At 40.6% G+C, this 22872-nt stretch overlaps 1 protein-coding gene across 1 annotated transcript in view; it reads right to left on the reverse strand.

Annotated features, from left to right (window-relative positions):
- The window catches only part of pals1a (protein associated with LIN7 1, MAGUK p55 family member a), a 78617-nt gene that overhangs the window by 42892 nt on the left and 12853 nt on the right, over positions 1 to 22872 (reverse strand). The window lies entirely within an intron of this gene.

A 22872-nucleotide genomic window follows, 5' to 3' on the forward strand; every position in this document is an offset into this window, starting at 1 on the left:
GCGGTGAGCGGACAAAACACACACTTCAGGTTAGAATATCACACGTAGCTATTTTAATCACCTCTCAAACTACCTAAACTAGTTATAGATATGTTTAGTTTTACTGTCGGGTCACTCATTACTGGATCCGCGAGCTGCATGATACTGGTATAATAGATTGCCCGATCGGGCAACCAGCAGGTGAGGCTTCATGGCCCGAGCTAAATACTAGATGGCCCCGGGCCATCGGGCAGCCCTTAATGTCGAGCCCTGCAATGGCTATTATAATGTATATGATTAGTTATGATTGAATATGATTTAAGTGTCACATTAATTGTCACATTGGGTCACACAGACAAAAATATCCCCCTCTTCTCTATCTCTCCTCGTCACTTCTCTCCTTCTTCCACTCCCAGGTTTCACCTTGGTTTCACCTTAGCCACACACCCCCACACACACACCCCCACCCACACACACCCACCCCCACACACACACACACACACACACACACACACACACACACACACACACACACACACACACACACACACACACACACACACACACACACACACACACACACACACACACACACACACACACACACACACACACACACACACACACACACACACACACACACACACACACACACACACACACACACACACACACACACACACACACACACACACACACACACACACACACACACACACACACACACACACACACACACACACACACACACACTAGGGATGTGCATCTCCATCACTGAGGCCGATGCGATGCGCATCTCGATACGTTGCCACGATACGATACATTAACGATACATTTGAAACACCAGGCGATGCGATACGATACGATTCACCGCTGTAGCGATACAGTTCGATACGATTTGATTCAACATTATGCGATTCGGGGCGATACGATACGATTCAACACGATGCAAAAATAATGATACTTCAATATGGTACGACAGAGGATTTTTGTTTTATTCCTGATATGCAGCAAATCATACATTAACAAAAAAGTGCTTTACATATTTGGTACCGCACATCCCATCATGCCGTCTATTTTTTTACCTTTAAAAGCTCTCCAGAGTACATTACAATTGTATAACACCTCACAGTTAAACAATGTAAGGATGCATTGCTCATGATTAACAATGTGCAAATAACAGCTACCATAGAGCAATGCCCATACAGCTGCCAGCCTGATGTGCTGAACACTCATTCATAGGCTAACTCACCAGTGAGCAGAAAGCAGTGGTTTCTATATGAACAATAAAGAATACAAATAACCTTTCACAAACAGGTATTTCATAACTGCTTACAGTAAGGAAGACATTTAAATTATTATTGGCCACAGGCTGCTGTAAACTAAACACCACTCTCTCTGACAGAACACCTCACTGAGTGATTTAACTCATATGTCTAACTTTCAGGTTTCTCTTTTCAGCCGCAGACCCCACGTCGCCTCTTTATGTGCGTCGCTAAGTTCCTCGAACTACTTGTGTACTTTAAAGCGGCTCGGCATCGTTAACAATTTGCGAGTGATTTTTCAAGTTGACCGTCTGTAGTAAATAGTGCCGCACACATATACCATCAGGACGTTACTGATGGGGTGCGGCTGCGGAGTGATACTGTGTGTATGCAAGTCCGCATCTAGGACGGATCTATGTATCATAGCTGTAGACCTGTTAAGTAATAAAGATACTTCATACAAAAGGTCTACGGATACCTTATTACTCTCCATGACCTGCGGTCAACTATATAGCATAAAGGACTTTTACACCGTCTTTCTTGAACAATCCGAAGTGTTGCCAAACGTTTGATTTGTAGGTATTTTTCGGTGCGCTGTGTTTCTTTTTCTCCTCAACTTCCGTGTGTGTTGATAACTGAGACTCTCGGCCTCCGTAGTTGGCGAAGCAAATATCAAAGATCGTCTCTGCTGAGCGTTGACAAGATGAGGGGATTTTATATGAATGAATCGGTTTTTTACCGATGCAAAGACGCTACGCAATCGATGCATCGCGAGTTCAACCCGGTTCAACCCAAACTGTAGCCGATGTGCACTCTTTCAACCGGTGCACTCGCATCTTGAACGTTTATGCCGGTGCACCGATGCGAATCGGTGAATCTTAACATCTCTAACACACACACACACACCTAATTTTAATGTGGGACGCCGTGCCAATTTGACTATACACTGCTCTGTCATCTCATGGTGGCTGGTGGCTATCCATGGTGAATGGTGTGTCAGAAATGTAGTCATATTATTAGGCTATGTTTTTGTTGTCCTTGTGGTTTGTTGGACTTTATGTAATATTATATTATTATCTGATATATATTTCGTTTCTACTATATTTAGTTTCTATACCCTTTGTAGAAACGAAATCTTAAATATTACACCTTTTCTTTGGTTACTTTTCTTTCAAACGTTGTTTTAAATTGTAATCTTGACTGAGCGACTTTTTACGCACGAGCGTCAGATTACCACCCCGGACTCCCGATATAATGTCAAGCTTTATTGGGTTTAAAGGGCCCGGTCATGTGGCCCCGCCCCCCGGCCCGGGTCTGATATGTGCTGCCACTGCACACACACACACACACACACACACACGCAGACACACACACACATTTGATTATTACGGTATATGGTTATTATATCCCTCTCACATTTTTATATTCAGATCTAATTCTATATTTATTTATTTCTGCTATTACCCTACCCATACCTATACCCCCCTCCCCCATGCTGCTATGACACCCACATTTACCCAAGGGGGTCAATAAAGGAATATCTCATCTGATTGTATCATATCGTATCGCATCGTATCTCATCTCATCTTAGTTGTGTAGCAGATTCTTCAGTGCTTTGTTAACTTAATGTTACAATGGGAATGAAGTGATGATGTCAGACCTCAGAACTAAAGCTTTACTTCAATACACTGCCAACCTGTGTGACCATGTGACTTTATCCAGGACGGACACACACACACACACACACACACACACACACACACACACACACACACACACACACACACACACACACACACACACACACACACACACACACACACACACACACACACACACACACACACACACACACACACACACACACACACACACACACACACACACACACACACACACACACACACACACACACGGTCTGCCGCAATATATAGACTATTAATATATCCTGGGGATCACCACGATTGATTGCGTAGTAGGGGGTACTTTAGGTTGGCTTGAAATGCTTTGGGGGTACAGTACTCAAAAAAGGTTGGGAACCACTGAACTAAAGTATATCTAATCTTGTAATTCAATAATATATAGTCTTTATATATTAAATAATCATAATAATAATGTAAATGTTTACATTACACTTCTTTATTTGTTATGCTCATACTTTTACCTTTACAATCGTTTGCTTTAATATGCAGTATATTTTTTGTATATTTTTGTGTTTGCTTTCTCCTGCTCCCTTTCGGACACATACTGTATGATTTATTATTATTGTTAATATGAAGATATTATTAAGATAAGATAAGATGTTACTTTATTGATTGAACATTTTAGTTTAGAATGTGCTGTCCCACGGTAATTCAGAAGGCTCACAGGTCACATTCCGACCATTATTTAAAACAATAGGTGCTTTCACACCGTCTACAATTTGATTTGTATAGAGGGAGCTCTGTGGCCAGTGTTCGAATTACCCATTTGCTTTCGGGGGAGCCCTATTATTCAGTGCACATCCTGCTACTAAATATATCACATGCACGCTCTGTTGACTGGTGCAGCAGCAGTTGAGTAAAGTTGGAACGATATTGGCAGATTCAGATTTCACGGATCAATAACTCATGAACAAAACGTTATTCAGACACAATGGACGTCTCCTAAGTACCGTGGTAAGGTTGACAACGAACTACATTTTTATCAAAAAAGCCAATACGTGCAGTCCTCCAAACTGGAAACATTACATTGGTCTCTATCCGCAGCCGGAGAAGAAATGAGTGCTCAGGGACCGTCTACAAAGTGCAACTCCGAAAAAAGAGAATACAATAATATTCAATCACTATTATACAGCTTATTACTACCAAACTCACCACACACATCAATAGTCTCCTGTTGGTCAGACTACAGCAGAGAGTTTGGAAGAATGTGCTTCTGAATAATTTTGGTGAATATTTCTAATGTAAAATCTTCAATAAATATGGCATCATCTTCAATAACGTTACTATTATACAGTATATTTATACTAAACTCACTACACACATCAATAGTCTCCTGGTGGTCAGACTACAGCAGAGAGTTTGGAAGAATATGGTTTTGATTAATTTTGGTGACTATTTATAATGTAAAATCATGGCATCATTTTCAATAAACGTCTATACCTCCTGGATCATGGGTGTAATCCTAGACGGCACACAAGAGCAGATGGCCAGGCAAGAGCTAAAAAAGGTGAGTGAAACTGATTATTCAAAGTATTTGCATCCATTTAGTACTGTAGGCTTGAGAAAGGAGACTGAACTGTGTCTACAGGCAACTTCCAGTGTTATTATAATCATGCAGTTTTTGGAGACATTTGTGTTGTTTTTAACCAATACATTTAGAATATAAGCTTCTCTTTTTTTCTTCTTCCTGTTGAGAAGAATAAAAAATGAATACTGTGTAAATGAAATTATTGTTTTGCACCTGTATATTATAGAAAATAACACTTATGTTTACATATTCCCTAGGTTTTTCAGGTCACATTTGATCTATATGATGGAGCCATTGGATTTGTCAATATAAGAAATCAAAACCAAACCATATTCTTCCAAACTCTCTGCTGTAGTCTGACCACCAGAAGACTATTGATGTGTGTAGTGAGTTAGGTAGAAATATACTGTATAATAGTAACGTTATTGAAGATGATGCCATATTTATTGAAGATTTTACATTATAAATCTTCCCCAAAATTATTCAAAAGCACATTCTTTCAAACTCTCTACTGTAGTCTGACCAACAGGAGACTATTGATGTGTGTAGTGAGTTTGGTAGAAATATACTGTATAATAGTGAAGTGATTGAAGATGATGCCATATTTATTGAAGATGTTACACTATAAATATTCCCCAACATTACTCAAAAGCACATTCTTCCAAACTCTCTGCTGTAGTATGAGGATCAGGAGACTATTGATGTGTGTAGTGAGTTTGGTAGTAATACTTTATAATAGTGAAGTGATTGAATATTATTGTATTCTCTTTTTTCGGTGTTGCACTTTGCAGACGGTCCCTGAGCACTCGTTTCTTCTACGGCTGCGGAAAGAGACCAATTTAATATGTCCAGCTCGGAGGACGGCGCATATTGCCTTTTTTTTTATCAACATGTGATTGTAGTTGTCAACCTTACCACGGTACTTAGGAGACGTCATTTGTGTCTGAATAACGTTTTGTTCATCAGTTATTGATCTGTGAAATCCGAATCTGCCAATGTCGTTCTAACTTTACTCAACTCGCAGCAGCGCGGATTCGATCAATTGCTATAAAATCACTCTGCTACTACTACAGACGGTGTCACTACGCCGGCGGCTGTGGCCGTTGTTGAAGCGTCTTCAGGCTCCGCATCGGCAGGCCTCTCCCTCGGTGTGGAGCTGTCAAGCTCAACCCTAACGTCGCTTACAGCGGGCCAACTAAAAGTTGTTTTCCGTTCACGTTGTCATTTTTAGACTCCTTCACTTCTTTGCTTGTGAATCCAAAAGCTGTGACGCTTGGCTGTTTTCGTTTTGCCATATTTTTTATTACAAAGCCAGAGTTAACAAAATATCAATATGAACATTTCAAATACTGCGCCGGCATCACCGCCGTAACCATAGCAACGTAAGTAAGAATGCAGCGCCGCCACGTACAGATGGCAACACCCAGACATATTCACAAATATAAAACAAATATTCAGAAACTGTAATGAACAATAACTATTATTTATTTCAAGAACTGTTATTTACAGAAACTCAACATTTCTAATCTGTGTGACACAAATATGCACGATTGTTTTGGGCTCCCCCTATTTATCTCAAAGTCAGCCATCAAGGGAGCTCCCTCCCTCTTCGGGGGAGCCAAGCTCCCCCTGGCTCCCCCCCATTTTGAATAGTGTCTGTGGCTGAATGGCCAGCGATTAGGTGCGGCGCATTTATCCTAGGTGATCAGAGCTAACTGCCTGACGTCAGATTTCATTTAAAAAACAGATCTGATTTTAAGATTATTTCTGCACTCATAAAGAATGATAAGAATAATGCGTATTGAACTGGTTTCATTAATTAGTGAGTTTTTTTAACACTAGAACCGCCAATCGGATCAATTTGTTTGATGTGTGTGTGCAATGTAACTTTTTTTCAATAAAATATTAAAGTCTCCCAGTCCGTGACTTTTCCTGAAAGTGTGTTATGTAGCACCCTATGTTGTTAAAAATTGCATTCTAATAGCGGGATTTGACGGGTTTAGGTAGGCCTATACAAAAACATCTGGCGGTTCTAGTGTTAAGGTAATTAGGTACAGTAGAAGCCATTTTTTATCAGTAACGCATTTAGCAGTTGAACATAAAAGTCAACTAACGGCAATGCAATGACAGTGTTGTGTCTAACTGTAAGCTTGTCACTCAGAGTAACCTACAGTTAATTTAGCTGCTGGAGAAGAAAGATCAGGGGGGGAGGGGTGGAGAGAGCTGTTGTTGATGGGCCATTAGTTGTGTAAATACACAGCTGAGAGCTGCCGTTTCATTCAGACTGTTTAAAAAACGGTAACAACGGACTATTTTTCTTAGCGGATGCATGTAAATTTAAATCAATACATACAACTATTTTTTAAATCAATAAAAACATTTTCTAAATCCATAAAAGCATTTAAATTAATATTGGGAGTCATGTCGTTACTTTGTTGAGAATGTGGCCATGTAATAAGCGGGATAATTTGCAGCGACTTGTTCCTTATGGGGAAAATAACACCCGTCATGTGTGTGTAGAGGTGTGTGTGGTTAAAATACTTTCATGAAGTGAAGGAGGTTTTCCTTCAATAAAACAGCTGTGGGCAGCAGTGAGTGTCACGGACATGAATTCATAGATCAAGGCAGACTGGTGCACACACTCTCCTGTCCTGCCAGGCGACACGCCCGTTCTAAGCCGTGTCCCTGACTCCTCACATCCCAAGCATCCCCAAAAAGTGTATTATGTTGTTACATCTCAGATGTTATCTTTCAGTCGTGCCCTGTCTATGTTCATGTCTATGAAATTCGCCGTTTTGAATCCAAAATAAGTCGTTTGTATGATTCATGTAGATCTGCAATAAAAATATTTTTGGGGTATGGGGGGGTCTGGGACCCGGAGTAATCTGCGGCCGTGAGCTGTTATGTGCCATCATGACACGCATGGTGTTCTTTTTTTATATATTATAATGAAGCGCGAGCTGTGTGCTCGAGTCTTCCTGCCTGTCGGCTCTGCTCATGGATGTATAATAAGGCTCTGCTGCTCCGAGATGATGGTCTAGCTTCAGCAGCTACATTACCTACGGGTGCGTTCGTTAATATTAACTGCGCGTCCGGAGTCACTGTGGCATAGACTGGACCGCTGGTGAACAGCTGTTAGAACGGGCCGTTCAGGTGTTCAGAGCAGAGCTCCCTGTCGGAGCGGCAGAGCGTGATGTGAACTGAAACGTTTTTCTGTGGCAATATTATTTAAGGAATCGTTGAGCTAGCTAGCTTGCATACAGTGTCACTATCTGCTAACGTTAGCTTTAGCCTTCTATTTCTAATAGTTCTTTTCATAGGCTATAAAAAGAGGTGGTATAAGTATATTGTACTTGAGTAAAAGTAGAAGCACTCAGATCTTGTACTTGAATAAAAGTGGAAGTACTCAGATCTTGTACTTAAGTAAAAGTAGAAGTACTCAGATCTTGTACAAGAGTAAAAGTAGAAGTACTCAGACATTGTACTTGAGTAAAAGTAGAAGTACTCAGGTCTTGTACTTGAGTAAAAGTAGAAGTACTCAGGTCTTGTACTTGAGTAAAAGTAGAAGCACTCACGTCTTGTACTTGAGTAAAAGTAGAAGCACACAGATCTTGTACTTGAGTAAAAGTAGAAGCACACAGATCTTGTACGAGAGTAAAAGTAGAAGTACTCAGGTCTTGTACTTGAGTAAAAGTAGAAGCACTCAGATCTTGTACTTGAGTAAAAGTAGAAGCACACAGATCTTGTACTAGAGTAAAAGTAGAAGTACTCAGGTCTTGTACTTGAGTAAAAGTAGAAGTACCAGAGTGTAGGAATACTCTGTTACAGTAAAAGTCCTGCATTCAAAATGTTCCTCAAGTAAAAGTAGAAAAGTATTATCATCAAAATATAGCTAAAGGAGCGACAGTAAAAGTAGTCATTGTGCAGATTGGTCCATTTCAGAACAATATATATGATATGATTTATAATGATTGATCATGAAAGTGTTCTCAAAGCTGGTAAAGGTGCAGCTAGTTTGAATTACTTTGTATACTAAAGGTTAGCTTGTGGATTTACTCCAGGTGGAACTAAAGTCTGATTTAACACTTGATTATATTTCACATCATTCATCCACATCTGTAAAGTAACTAAAGGGATTAAATACATGTAGGGGAGTAGAAGTACACCATGTACCTCTGAACTGTAGTGGAGTAGAAGAACAAAGTAGCAAAACATTTAAATACTTAAATAAAGTACAAGTATCTCAAAATTGTGCCAAAGTATAGTACTTGTTGAGTTTATGAACTTAGTTACTTTACACCATGTGGCTATAAAGATAGAAAGACTTAAGCCTTGCACAAAGGCATGAAAATACATTTTCAAAATGCTCAACAGTGCTGCCAAAATTATAAACTGACTGCTACACAATTTAAAATAAATGCTTTTATATATTTCTATTAGATGTGACTCTTTGGCGTTTCTGTTATTATTAACACTGCTGCGTTTGCTTTAGTTGTTCTGCTAAAATCCTCTGTTATTCCTCATTTTAAAGCCGATTCTGTGGGGTGGGGGAGCCGGGGGCTCGGATCCTTGTCACCTTTTTCATACCTAATGAGTTTGCATCCCTGTATGTTAAAAAGCCTCAGTCACCTTAATTCATGTAATAAAAACATCTCAGGTCAGTAACACTCAAAGCTAAATGTGCAATACCATGTTCAGCTATGTTACTCTTTATAATGTTATTGTTGTTACATCAGAAGATGTACATATTGGAATGATTTATTATCTTACAGTAGGCTATTTTTTACAATGTGTGTTGGAAGGATTTATTAAATTACTATGAATATTGTCATTGTTGAAGGCTTTTAGAGAAGGGTGAACTATAAGCCTGAATTACATAACATTTTATACCTAAAAACATAAAAGCCACAATAAATAAATCACAATTATTCTAGTTATTTTTACCTCCCGTATTGCTTTCAACCCACCAGCTTTTATGGTGTTGTTACGTCACTAACTGTAAGCTTGTCACATACAGTCTATGGTCACTCAGAGTAACCTTCAGTTAATTGAGCTGAATCAGGGGGGGAAGGGGGGGGGGAGAGTTGTGGTTGATGGGCCATTAGTTGTGTAAATACACAGCTGAGAGCTGCCGTTTCATTCAGACTGTTTAAAAAACGGTAAGAACGGACTATTTTTCTTAGCGGATGCATGTCAATTTAAATCAATGTATACAACTATTTTTTAAATCAATAAAAACATTTTCTAAATCCATAAAAGCATTTAAATTAATACTGGGAGTCATGTCGTTACTTTGTTGAGAATGTGGCCATGTAATAAGCGGGATAATTTGCAGCAACATGTTCCTTATGGGGAAAATAGCACCCGTCATGCAGATAAGGATCCCTCCGCAACACTTTGGGATCCTGATCTGCCGACGAGGCTCCATTAAAATATAAATATTTTTTCGTGAATTACTGAGTTTAGGCACGTTAATAACGTTTTAATGAAGTCGATTACAGTATATTCATATGTGTCAGTGATTTCATGTCAATTCGGCGAACATAAACATAAATGATCGTGGTGAAGATGATGATTAAATTAGGATTAAAAATCGAGAGCCGGGCTGCATTTCCTCCTGTTCGTTTTTTTCGACTAAACAACATTATTTTGTTAAATAACAACATGGTGATGTTTTGTAAATGATTACATGTCTCTTATTTAGCACAGAGTATGATATCCGTGACATATGGATCTTAACAAAGTTCCGCTGTACATCCAGCGTACTGTATCTGACTTTATTTCACATGAGCTCCAGTGTGGAACCCCACTGCACCTCCTGGTGGATCAATGATCCATTGCAGCTGGCTTCATTATAATTTCATTTATCTATCACGGGGGCGGTCTCAAGTCAAGCTGGAGGTTTTCCCTTGAGCGAGGGCAGATCACGTACCAATCACGGCCCTCGCGTTTCAAACTGTCTGAAATGAATCCGGATCCACACTTGTGTTTTTCAATGCACACACAAATGTGTTCCGTTTCATATACATGTAAATAAAATCCAAATACAGAAAAAAGTTTTAAATGTGTATTTTTGATGCACACATATTTGTTTTCCGTTTAAAACCTCTGAACCTGCAAACACAAACCGCTTTCTGTGCATGGATCGCTGTGCATTTGTGTGTGGGTTTTTTGAGACTACCCTGACGATTAGCCGATTCGTACTTGTAATTTGTTCTATCTATAGCCAATCAGATGTCTCCTCAATTCTAAGCCAATCACATGAGCACGCCCCCATGAGGGTAGATTTATTGCGTTCATGACGTAGTGCTTCATGTACGCATTTTGCGCAGTCCGGAGCTGACAGGTCCATGGAGCCTGCCTGCTGGCGCTAATCTCAGGACACCTCCACTCTCAGTACATTGCCACTTTCCGAAAAGAAATTGCACGCAAATACATCCCTTTATATTATTAAGGTACAGCGCCACTTTCCGAACCATTGATGAATGCTTGTGTGTACACAAAAATGGCAGGCAAAACCGTTTTAAATGTTTGTTTCCTGTATGGCGAATACTAGGGATGCACCGAATATTCGGCCGAAAGGGCCTTTTTAGCACCGAAAAAATATCACCGAATGTCAGGGAACAGGGTTACGTTGGTAAGCTAACGTGTTGTTGTGATGACGTTATCAAAACGCGGCGACAAGCACGGCGCGCGACCATGCACGCGGCTTGCTCACAGCCAACATGTCTGGCGCTTGGAGATATTTAAAAATATCAGAGAAAGAGGCGCGGATTGCGAATTATAAAACATGTTCAGCTGACATTTCTCGAGGGGGTGTAACTGCAAAGACTTTCACCACTTCGGGATTACTCCACCACTTGAAATCAAAACACCCGGACAAATATGCGGAGTAAGATCAAATCACAAGCACTGACAGCGAGAGACTGTTCAGCGCTGCCTCTCATGTGCTTGATAAGAAGAGGAACAGACTTATAGCTGATAAAGCAGAGAAGCTAATGTTCATTAAAAAGAACCTCCCACTTTTCCTTAATAAGTAGACAAGGCTGGCTTATCATAAGCTTATCTAGTTCTACATGTCTACTCTATACCCACTTTCCTGAACAATTTTCATTGTGAGTTATAATCCACCATCTCAGGTTATCATTTGGGGGAAATGACAGCACAGTGTTCAATATATTGTACTTTCGGTATCTAAATGATACAATGTTGTTTACATTGCTCATGAGGACAGACCACCTTATTTACAGATTCTTGAAATTGTAATTTAATTTGTAATTGATTGTGGATTTTGTATCCAGTTTTCACTTTATGTATCTTTATACAATGTTTACTACTTTGTTTATGAGGACAGACAGCCTTATTTACAGATTCTTGAAATTGAATTGTAATTTCATTTGTAAATAGTTACATTCATTTGGATTTATCCAGTTTGCACATTTGTATGCATGCACTTATAGGTGCATTTGTTGTTGTTGAAGGCCTGGCTGTTACAGTCTTTATTTACACTATTTTGTTGTAGGCCTACTGGCCTAGATGTTTATGCAGTTTTAAAGCACCTTGGCTTTGTTCTGAATGCACTTTGTTGTAGTTATCCTACAGAGAAAAGAAAATACACTTGACTTGGAATTAATGTACTGTATGCATTCAAAAGTGCTGAATAAATGTTTTATGGACCCATAATAGTGATTATTATTTAAGTTAAGTTTTGCCATAATCATGTCTTTTTTCATAATCAGGTAGCTGAACAACATTGGTAAAAAATGTATACATTATATATATATATATATATATATATATATATATATATTTCTATTAATCATTTTCGGCCTTTCGGCATTCGGTTTTCGGCCAACTGTTTCCTATTTTTGGTATCGGTTTCGGCCAAGAATTTCCCATTCGGTGCACCCCTAGCGAATACAGCTGCTTTATTTATGTCTGTATGAAGTTGTTGTGAGTGTGGAGGGAGCAGCGCAGGTTAGCTTAGCCTAATCGATCAGTGCATTACGAAGCCAGTGCTAGACAGTGAACTGTCAACGGGGGGAGCCCCGCCGGTCATTACCGGCCGATATTCACTCTAAATAGTTTGATCGGTGCTCTCTATAAAGGTCGATCAGGAGAGCTGGATCTGATCGATATGGACATAAACGCGAGTGAAGTGTAACCGGACGCGAGAGAGAGATCAGATCAGCTGCTGGGTCTGACATAGACACGCAGCTCTGCATGATCACCTGAAGCTCCGCCCTCTGTTTAGCGAGCTGACCGGACTGCGCAAAATGCGTATATGAAGTGTCATGAATGCAATAAATCATACCCTCGTGGGGGCGCGCTCATGTGATTGGCTTAGACTGGAGGAGACATCTGATTGGCTATAGATGAGAGAAATTACAAGTACGAATCGGGTGAGCATCAGGGGAGTCTCAAAAAACCCACACACGAATGCACAGCGATCCATGCACAGAAAGCGGTTTGTGTTTGCAGGTTCAGGGGATTTAAACGGAAAACAAATATGTGTGGATCAAAAATACATATGTAAAAAAAAATTCTGTGTTTGGATTTTATTTACATGTATATGAAACGGAACACATTTGTGTGTGCATTGAAAAACACAAGTGTGGATCCGTAAATACAAGTGTGAATCCTTTTGCGGATCATAAAATACTAGTGTGAATCCTTCTGTGTGCATGTGTGTATTATGAGACTGTTCTGAGCCCATACAAGCTTGCTGCCTGCCACTCATCCACCGGCAGACTCACCGGCAGCGTTTCCGCCAGGGGGGGCGTCTTGCCGCCATTTGAAGCCCTTATTCAGCTCGGAACGCCCTGAACTCGAGCCGAGTGCCTCCAAAAAAAATTAATAATTTGAGAGAAGATCGAGTTTTATAGCTTGAAATTGCGAAAAGGAAAAAGGACAAGGACATCCCTCTGTTGGAGGGGCAAAGGATTATTTTCGCCGTCAGCAAAGCGTGTTCCTGTGACGGAAAGTGTACTGCCGGCGAGCCTTGACGGGGGGTGCTAGTGGAGCACGCGCGTGAACTGCAAGCGCCGGAGCCTCGCAGCGGCGAAACTGAGGCTCCGCGGTAAACTGTGGTAAAAAGAAGAGCCGTTTAGGAGCCAAAAGAGCCGGCTCTTCTTAGTGAGCCGAGCCAAATAATCCGGCTCACTAAAAAGAGTCGGAATTCTCATCACTAATATGTAAAGAGATAGTATCTATAAAGGGACGGCTCCATTCAAAATTCAAGTCACGTGACACAACGTCATATGATTTTCCTATAAAGTAAGAGGGCGCAGAACCCTCAAACCCTGAAAGAGCATAATGTCAATGTACTATTTAATCTATCCAGGTATCCACCCATCTACTTCTAGGATGGGTTAAATGCAGAGGCCACATTTCACTGTGTGTGCTGTGTGCTCTGCATGTGTGACCATTAGAGGGTTTCATCCCTCCCATTCTATCTAGATTACAATTACATTTTCTTTCTGATGACTAGGGATGGGTATCGAGAACCGGTACTAAGTCAGTACCGGTACCTGATTGGACGTTATTGGTATACCGTTAAGCCACTGGACAAATGGTGCTGCTATCGGTAAATGAATTACGCTACTTCCTTAGTTACAATTACAATTCTGGTTGGTTGGGAACCCTCATCCCGTGTGATGTATCCAGTTTGAGTAGCACTCTGATTGGCCACTGTGAATGCCACTCGTCATCTCTCCTAACAGCGCTCTTATTATTATTATGAGACTCCCGGGGGCAGACGCAACACCTTGCAAGAAACAGCGTCTCAAGGCTTCTTAACATTTATCAACCTATTAATACAGTGCATGACATTAAGGATTTTGGGAGATGGCCCTGTGGGACACGGAGTACTTGAATAATGACCTGCATGTGAAAATATTATTGCATTTCATGACCTGCACATGCACAACAAATTAATGACCTGCATCATATACAAATAAATAGTACTCTGCCATTTATGCTTGAGAATTAATAAAGATCGTTAGTTATTCAGCATCAGAATCCGTAACAAATTAAAATTCCCGCGAAAATGTGGTTGCATTCGATTAATTGTCCGGGTAGTATTCATTGTATAGAAATCGTATTGACCGGGCCAGCGCGAACATCGCGAAGTTGGTCGAACGAATGCCGCCTCATCCGGAAGCTGACCGAGCAGACCCGAGCAGCAGTCGAGAGGAGCCGAGCGCATCCGCGAAGCACACAAAATGGCGACGTCCATGAAGAAAGTTGGGTTGACCGACTTTTGGCAACTTTTTCATCGTTTTCCAACCGATTTGACCGCTGTCAGGCACTAACACGTCTCCACAATTGCCATAATAGATTGCCCGATCGGGCAACCAGCAGGTGAGGCTTCATTGCCCGAGTTAAATACTAGATTGCCTCGGGCCATCGGGCAGTCGTTAATGTCGAGCCCTGTTATTAATGATGCATACCCACTTAATGGGAAGAAACTCAGCCAACAGACAATATTGACCATTTTACCCACACGGAACAGAAGTCCAACATCAAGAGTCTAAATCAACACTTAGCAAAACGGGCTAACGGCTACTTCAGCACATAACTGGCAAAGCGATCTTTTCTACGTCCTTTTAGTTGTGTTCAAGGGCATACAAACGGTTAATCCAATGTCTGGTTAGCCGACCGGAGCTTCCGGTTTAGGAGGTGCGCACGCAGCGTCTCGTTTTAACTGAATAATGGTCATGTTTACATGGATTTATGAACTGCCCCTAATTACCGCCCCCCTTCCAGAGACACACTGTCAAATACACTCATACCTGCTTGGTATGACATTGAATATATTCATTCAATGTCATACCTGCTTGGTATGACATTGAATATATTCATTCAATAATAAATTACAATAAAATGACTGTTGTTTAATCTTCACATCTTGTATTCATGTCTATAATTTTGAGCATCGAAAAGTATCGATAAGAGTATCGAAAAATTGCGGTATCGATAAGCAGTATTGGTATTGATAAAATCCTAACGATACCCATCCCTAGAGATGACCCTCAGACCCCAAACACTTTTGTATCTTTACCCCTTGATTTTTGAAGAAGAATGTGCATTACTTCAGTGAATATAAAATGCTATGGAGGTAACACAAACTAGCAAAAGGGAAGGATTTCATAAGGCAAGAGAGAGGATCAATAACCCCACAATAAAATAAAAATATCTCCGGTTGCTTAGCTTTCTGTTTCATGGTGTCGAACCAGTCTGAAACTCATCTTTCTTCCAAAGCGCAAAACCTGGGCATAAACATTTAAAGGTGACCTATCATTCAAAATGCCATTTTGTACGTCTTTTATACATGAATATGTGTCTCTGGTGTTCCAGGGAACTCACCAAGTGTCAGAAAACATAACCCTCTCCATTATCCTCCATACCCAAATCTCTTAAAAAGGGGCTGCAACAGATCTGATACAGACTGATCCAGATTTGAACACTTCTCTGACGTCACAGAAGTGGCGCTACGGCTATTGGGCCAACTCCACCAATCAGGAGGAGACAGCCACGGACATTGCCGTTCGAAAGCGCTGGAGACGCTGTAGTACATATGACAGGCCTGTAGATGGCGCTGTTCTCACAGAATCAGCCCATGCAAAGACAGTGTTAAATTGAGCGAAATGAGGAATGGCTAAAATGCATGATCTGTTTGGTATTTTTGAAAAATAAAAAGTATAAATATGCCTTATATACGTATGGCCCTACAATATATTATTCAAATATAGCATGATAGGTACACTTTAAAGGAGCTATGACTTTGTAAACATGCACATAGATCGAAACCCAACATGCAGCAGCAATAACACATCCCAAACTGGCACTGCACTAGTAATACCAACTACTACTCCCACCCCAAAAACATACACAACGCCATCTGCCACCAAAGCTTACCCTCCGGTGTGTGCGTATGAATGTCTGTCTTGTTGAGGCAAAAGGCAAAACTTTTAGAAACAAAAACCCTTCTATTAAAAAGTTTGCTACACTTTAAAACCTGCATTTATGACATTAACGAGATAACTATTCCCAGGAGTTTCTAAATATTGAAATGTATTTGTGTGCGTCATTAAAATGATCTGATATAACTCTTAATTGTTTGATCAACAATGCCAACCAACTACAGCCGATCAAACAGGCAGAACTATTTTCTGGAATGCAGCCTTAACATTCAGGAAGGTTTCCCACAGGCCACTGACAGAGTTGGAGATGACAGAGAAACAAGGGGAAGGGAAAAGTCACTGCTAGGCACATATTGCTTTGAAATGAGTTACATAAACAACAAATGTGCTATTGATAGCCAAAACCAGCGCCATATAGATAGAGTTACGACAGCGGAAGTCCAAAAACGGTTATCGTCACCTGGTTCATGTAGACGAGGATCGTTCCCCGGAAGTTCATGGCGGGCAATGTGAATGCATTGATAACAGGAGATAGAACTACGATTGTTGGTAATTATTAGTGAATAAAGGTTTTGATTTGCAATATTTATACAACAAATCGATAAGTGTATGTATTTACATCAATATGTTTTAAAAAATAAAATAGAATTTGCTAATATTAGGTGATAATATTAGGATTAGTGTGAACAACTAGTTTACATGTTAGGCTAACAGTGCCTTGGTTAAAGAGCCTGTTGCTGTTTATTTATAGCTTTGAATTCTTTAAAACCAATATTATCTTCTTAAACCTGTATGGTAGTCAGGAGCATCACTTTCTAATATTTATTGATATATTTAGAGGGAGGGGATCTAAAGGAATGCTTCAAAATTCAGATTAGATTCATTTCTACCATTTTCTTAAATTCATGGTAGTTTCAGTAATCCCATGGTAATTGAGGACACAAGTTATCTAAATGACTAATGTCATCTTTATGGCTTTCAGAAAGGACAGGAGACCGACAGGTGACTATCAAAGGACTAGCAGCAGCAGCAGCAGCAGCATGATGATGATGATGTTAAATGTGTTGTTTTAGGAACATCCATTGCAAATACATGGAATTCAATAAACATTGAATAGCATATCAGGCAGTTTGTCTGTGCCTTTTCCTCCGTGTTGTCCTGGTTTGCTGTGCTGCCTCCTAGTCGCCAGGGCTCTCGACTAACTTTTTTCACTATCCTCCCGGAACCGTCCCGAAATACAATCTAACCCATCCCGAAATTAATGTGGACCGTCCCGAAATTTAAAATATGAGTTTTTCTACATTATCATTAGCTAGAATGATTCAAAGTGAGCTTTAACATAAATAAAACATCATATAAATCATTAGATCAGGGATGGGGAACCTTTTTCCTCTCAAGGGCCATTTCAATGTTTTAAACATCCTTCGAGGGCCGTACAAATTATTGACCTCTGCTTAAAAATACTAAAATCACAGCCCATTCATTTCGCCTTTCTTTCATGCCGTGCAAAGAAAAAGCAACCTCTGAATCCAGATATCTCACCATGACTCATGCATGCATTCACGTGCACGGTTGTGGCATGACCACCACAACAGAAAGTATATTGGACACAAGATATGTGCAAATGTATTTCGTTTCCTATCCATGTTGACATGATTTAAGTGGGGGGGGAGACCTAACCTCCTCTAGGGGGGCCCTCACCTCCCCGGGAAGATTTTTTTTTTAAATGTTGAAGTTAAAAGCATCAATCTGGTGCACTTTGAGAGCAACATTAGGAGATCTATGGATACATCTCTCAACATCCATATGAAACAGAACTGGAAGCAGATGTATTTTTCTTTATGGATATTTTACAAATAACTCCCCTTTCAAACTGTATTGTTGTTTATTAATAACAATTTTTATTTACTGTCATATAGTATGTTATACCTGTTTACTTTATTCTCTTGTTTTTTAGAACTATAATGATCATATAAAGATGTGCCTTTACCTCACTGGTTGGAGAAAAAGCTTCTTATATTCGTTAGCATAGCTAGCTAACCAGATGCTAATAACAACAAAGCTATTGACTGTATGATCAGTATGATAGATGAACAGATCGCCACTGGGATTACAACTAAAGACACAGCCACGCAGAAACTGCGGCATGTGTACGGCTCCTTATGGGTACTGCAATTTTTGGAAGTGCCGAAGTGACGTTCTGGTGCTCCCCTGCCATGCTCCCCTGTCAGACGAGACATATACCACGTGATGACACGTTAGGCTCGTGTTGTGTTCAAGGACCCTGACCTTGGCCAAGAAAAACAGGCACTCGTCCGTTTCATTTTTTTGCGGTCTAGATCTCTTTAATTTTTTTCTTTTTTGCGTGTGTTTATAAATTGCCTCGAGGGCCGTAGCAAATGGTCTCGCGGGCAGTATACGGCCCGGGGGCCAGAGGTTCCCCACCCCTGCATTAGATGATAATTCATCAACCTTTTTATTTGAGTAAATCAGTCAATCACATAAACAAAGGCCAAATATATTTAAACAAACACACAAACGAGAAAATTACTCTAATATTGAATCCAAGCAAGTCCCATCCAATTAACAAAAAAATCCAACACTCTGTCCTGAAGACAGAACCCAGAGTAACCACTAACCAGGATGACAGTCTGTAACACAGTCAGGAGAACTTCACAAACTGCCCCGCCCCCTCGCACACAGACGGGAGAGAGAGATCTCGTCTGGATTAGAAAGCTCGAAAATACATCATAGACGCATGTTGTAGTCTTATTGCATATTAGAAACGGAGTTGGCGAAACTAAAACTGCCATATAATGTTTATGTAGCAATAATACATATGATATATATTTTTTAAATGTCTCCAGTACCGATAAAAAGTCAGATAACTTCGGAGCTTAACTTTACCACTGTCTTTAATAATTCCGGCCCGGGGACCGTTTAATACCGGGGCTCGGTACCCACCCCTACATGGGGAGAGGCGCAGCATATTGCTAAGGACTAAATACGATGGAGGGTTCTCATCTCAGCCTTGTTATTACATCCCATAGGGGATGAAGGGGAGTAAGTAAATAAAGAGGCCGGGGCTCCAGGGTCTGGTTCCTCTGTGCGTTTTTGTGATGTAACGGTAAAACATTTCAGAATTCCTCCACGGGATGCCATTGTCATTGTACATCACTCAACCCGCGAAATACACACACTCAGAGCCATATAATAGATAAATGGCACTGCACACACTCAGTACATAGCTAGACCCGCACATTTGCGGGCCAGGAATTCGCAGGCACTGGCTGACAGCCAGCGGCACAGCTGTAGCTACGTACTGTGTGTGTGTGTGTGTGTGTGTATTTCGCGGGTTGCTATATGTTTTGTGCGTTTATGTTGACAAGGAGGTTTAATAACTGTGTGCTACACAAAACGTGCAGTCAGTTTCATTTTCATCGCCGTTCATCTCTCGTCCCAAATTCGTCCCAAAATATTTTTTTATCCTCCCCGACACTATTTTTTTCGGCCCCGGGACGACGGGACGTCCTTAAGCTCGAGCCCTGCTAGTCGCCACCATGGTTTGCTGTGCTGCCTGGGGATGCTCAAATCGCTCCGAGAAAGGAGTACAAATGTACGGCTTCCCCACTGACACAGAGCGGAGGAAAAAATGGCTGGCTCAAGTCAGCAGGAGCAATTTCACGACCAACAGCAACAAAATATGTGAGGTTATTATATACAAACACTGCATTTGCACTTTTTCACAAAACGAAAACCACACCATTGGGAAAGCTTAATGTTTTGTTTAATACAAAAAAACAGGGAACAAAAACACAGAGTTGAGACTCAGGGTGCAGGGTGAGGGTCTCAGTGCAGGTATTCAGGCTCCATTGAATCCCCCTCTGGTGCTTGTGCTGAAAGAGGGAGTAACAGACAGGAGAAAGGGTTATACACACCTATATAGCACACCTATTGGATGGGAAATTGCCTTGGGGAGATAAGGTGTGGTCTTTGTTCCCAACTGAAGTTATGGAACTGTATTATTTGTGAGTTTAACAAAGTATGACAAATGGCATCAGTAACAGATGTGATATGAATTTCTATAAAGTTGTCTCACATTCTTGGTCATATTTTATATACAGTTTGTAATGAGTATAACATGTGCAGTAAGTATAAAGTGTATCCTAATACTGTGTATTCAACCACTATGGTATAGTGTATGGTACTATGGTATGGTATCCTAGCTTAATCTGTTATCTGTAAACGTTCCCTAAATCTACTAATTTAGGGATAATCCAATGACATCCTTTAATACACATGTTAATTTGAATCAGATGTACTGATAATATCCGCAATATAAATCTTCAAACATCTTCTTACCTTTAAAAGTCCGTCACGAACAGTCTATTATGCTGCAACTCTACAGCTCTGCTAGCCTTGGCGCTAACTTCCGGGGAACGACTGAGAGGCTCCACGATCCGCCATTGCTGTAAAAAAGTGGTCCATTGGAGTGAACGGAGATGACGTAACTCTCAGTCTATATGGCGCTGGCCAAAACGATAGTTCAGGATCTGGTCACATTTTGCTTTTGTTGTAAAATACCCTTCTTCAATCTAGTGGTTATTTTTGTCTGAAGTCATGTCATGCATTGCCTAATATTATTGCAAAAATGTGGATTTTAAGAATCGTAGCATCCCTAATATAATTATAGAGTAACACCAGTGACAGAGCTCAAATGACATCTTCATTTATCTGATTTAAATTTCAAAACGTTGTGGAATAATTGCTTGGATAACTAAATATTTTGGGTTGGCAAATAAGTGTCACGGTGTCCAAATGAAAAAGACCAAACAAGGTTCACTAAATGAAGACATGAACCTGACGATGAATATGGCAGCTTGTTTTATAATAAGCCTAATATTTCCTGGAGGAGGCTCTTGATTCCATGAAGAAGTACCATGAAGCAGAGACCTGCATCGGGTCCCGACGGGTGATCCGCGATTTTTTTTTTTTTAAATGTAGTGGCGATAGTGCAAGGTGCAATCTATGTACTCAATGTGTTGCTTGTAAAGGGGGTAACACAAGCAACTTAATGAAGCATTTGCAAACGAGACACTCATTGAATCTAACACGGTGCAGTGTATTTGACAGCCTAAACAATGTGGCTGCTAGCGATAATGCCAGTGCTAATAGTGTTTCTTTTTTTTTTTAGAGTTTCGGTTCCCAACCCTAGTTATGAATATATTTATTCTCCACTGTCTGGTCACTCATTACTGGATCAGTGAGCTGCATGAGATACTGACTGGCTGTCAGGAGAGGGAGAGAGGGGGAGAGAGAGGGGGAGAGAAGAAAAGAGAGCGCTTCCGCTAATTTCTCTCGTGTTATTATCCAAAGTGAATGTAAACTTGAATAATGTACATCATTTGAATGTAATAATTACGTTGATTGTTGTTTGTGGAAGCTCCAGTGAATGAGCCCCATTAGTTGAGTTTAAACATCACTTTAAATGGAAGATTTAAAGTGATGTTTAAATCTTCCATTTAAAGTAATGTTTAAATCTTCCATTTAGGCCCCGCCCACTCGATCAGATCGGTGATCGGATCGGCATCGGCCGATAACGACTCCGGCAATCGGCCCCAAAATTGGGGATCGGAGCATCCCTACTCATCACACATTCAAGCCCCCAGTGTTCATGTATCATTTCAATCTAAATTCTTCACTTTCTTCTTACACATTACATTTCAGCATAGCAGTTTAGCGTCAGCTTTTCAGAATAAAGCATTCCCACTAGCAATTTCTTCAGGAATTGCATTCTCTAGTTTAGTTTAATGTTTAATTCCTCAGACCTCTCCCCCGCGGGACCGCACATAATCATAACCTGCTGCCGAGCACGCCACATTTGAAATGGCTGAGATGAAACTGTCTAGCGGAGAATACAGCATTTTCAATAACCCCTAGATTCCACCGGGTCCGGTGCTGCGTCGCGTCACGGCTGCGCCGCGGTTTGGTCCGGCCTCCTCCGGTGTCATACCCTACCGGGCGCGTTTCAGAAGCGTTTCAGAAGCGGAGCGTATTGCCTGCCGGCTCGCATTTTTTGTTGATTTGGGCATATTTCCTGGACAGGCTACTTTGTACAGACAAAGTTAATAATAATAATAATAATAATAATAATAATAATATTCCAGTTATAAACGACATGACTCAAAGATGTGTTGCGTTTAGGGGTGTCACGGTTACCGGTGTAGACGGTAACCGCGCTAAAATATTTTGACGGTGAGATAACCTTCTGAATTTCAAAACACGGTGTTATGTCGGTGGGTTAAATTACCGCACACCGTTACACCGGGAGAGCTTTCATTTCCCTAATACTCCCACGGTTACACTGTATTACACTGTTACCGCGCTAAATACTTTGCATTTCAAAACATAATGTTATCTATGTGCGTTACTAGAGCTCTACACCACACACGTGACACTTTCGAACGTTCGCA

The sequence above is a fragment of the Notothenia rossii genome, assembly GCF_949606895.1.
Source record: "Notothenia rossii genome assembly, chromosome: 7".
NCBI lineage: Eukaryota > Metazoa > Chordata > Actinopteri > Perciformes > Nototheniidae > Notothenia > Notothenia rossii.